The sequence below is a fragment of the Protobothrops mucrosquamatus genome, unplaced genomic scaffold (genome assembly GCF_001527695.2).
Source record: "Protobothrops mucrosquamatus isolate PMUCROS unplaced genomic scaffold, P.Mucros_1.0 scaffold_116, whole genome shotgun sequence".
NCBI classification, from domain to species: domain Eukaryota; kingdom Metazoa; phylum Chordata; class Lepidosauria; order Squamata; family Viperidae; genus Protobothrops; species Protobothrops mucrosquamatus.
The window spans coordinates 109,621-111,696 of NW_015386192.1; positions in this window are offsets into that span (position 1 = coordinate 109,621).

Genomic DNA, 2,076 nt, shown 5'->3' on the forward strand with positions numbered 1-2,076 from the left:
AGCAGGGCACCCTGAGGGTGAGTGGCCTAAATCGCTTTATTTCAGATTTGAAATAAAATTCATTCATTGAGAAATTAGAATTGATTGTTAACGGATTAATTAAAGGGATCTCCTCTCATTTTTCTTCTCTGATGCAGGAGGAGTTTAGATCCACCCCGCTGGGTATCAACCCCGCCCACCAGCTGGCGTGCCTGGAGGAAAACCTGCAGCATCTCCTGAGTGAGGGGCGCAATCAGCAGGGCACCCTGAGGGTGAGTGGCCTAAATCGCTTTATTTCAGATTTGAAATAAAATTCATTCATTGAGAAATTACAATTGATTGTTAACGGATTAATTAAAGGGATCTCCTCTCATTTTTCTTCTCTGATGCAGGAGGAGTTTAGATCCACCCCGCTGGGTATCAACCCCGCCCACCAGCTGGCGTGCATGGAGGAAAACCTGCAGCATCTCCTGAGTGAGGTGCGCAATTAGCAGGGCACCCTGAGGGTGAGTGGCCTAAATCGCTTTATTTCAGATTTGAAATAAAATTCATTCATTGAGAAATTAGAATTGATTGTTAACGGATTAATTAAAGGGATCTCCTCTCATTTTTCTTCTCTGATGCAGGAGGAGTTTAGATCCACCCCGCTGGGTATCAACCCCGCCCACCAGCTGGCGTGCATGGAGGAAAACCTGCAGCATCTCCTGAGTGAGGGGCGCAATCAGCAGGGCACCCTGAGGGTGAGTGGCCTAAATCGCTTTATTTCAGATTTGAACCCACCTCCTTTCTTCTTGGACCCCCATCCAGTAGTTCGAGACTGGCCAGCAAATCTCCCTCCATTATCTTCTATATGAGCTACAACACCCCCAGGCCGTTCAGAGTTTCTCACGCCTTCCCTTCCAGACCCTTCGCAGGCTGGTCAATTGTTTAGTCAAGCTGCTAGTCAGCTTCAAGTTACAGAACACAGAATTTCTACTAGTCAGCTTCACACCACCCTTCCCCCTCCCCTTTCCTTATGCAAACCCAACCCTTTGCATCAGTTTACGACCCACCAAGTCACATCAATTTATGATCTAACGGGTTGCATCAATTTATGATCCAGGGGGTCCCATCAATTTACACCCAGCATCAATTCGCAGTCCCATGGGTTGCATCCATTTACATCCACCGGATTGCATCCGTATGTGACCCAGTGGGTCGCATCGATTTACTGCATGATCCAGTGGACTGTACCAATTTGTGATCCAATGGATCCCATCAATGTACACCCAGTGGGTTGCATCAATTTACCATTCACCGGATTGCATCGATATGTGATCCAGTGGATTGGCATCAATTTATGATCCAGTGGATCCCATCAATTTATACCCAGTGGTTTGCATCAATTTACATCCAATGGTTCGCATCAATTCATAATCCAGTGGGTTGCGTCCATTTATGATCCAGTAGACGGGAGGGTCACAGTCTGGTCTCTTCTCCATTGTCCAGAGGGGGGGGGCGAAGCAGCTCTTGAGGGCCCATCCAAAATAACAGGCCCCCCAACGGGAACAGCCTCAAGCTTCCACATGGAGTTGCTGTTACAGTCGAGAGACACCCCCTTCGGTGGGCAACCCCCCCCGGGTCCTCTCCCCCCATTCTGGGGACCAATACCGTAACAATCTGTTTTGTGGTTGAGATATAACTGTGGGACCTGCTTTTCTGCCCCCAGTTAGAGAAAACCCACCATTCTTCATACCAAGACATTTTAGTAACACTTTGCAAGATTTGTGTGGACTGAAGCATACGCTACCCTGTCCTTTTGTCCCCCAGGACAATTCCCTGCCTTTTTGCTTTACATCGGAATGGCAAACACAGCTTAGATCAGTGGTGGCAAACCTACGGCACGAGTGCCAGAGGCAGCACTCGGAGCCCTCTGTGGGCATATGTGCTGTTGTCCCAGCCCCCCCTCCCCCCACGGCCCCCTCCACACCAGCAGCCCCCCCAGAGGAGAGTCGCCCCCAGGCACAGCCCGCCTGCAGCAGTGCAGCCAAGGACATGGCAGCCGGGCAGTGGGGACAAGACTCCGCCCTTGCGCCCCATCGCAAACCCTGCGGGGCA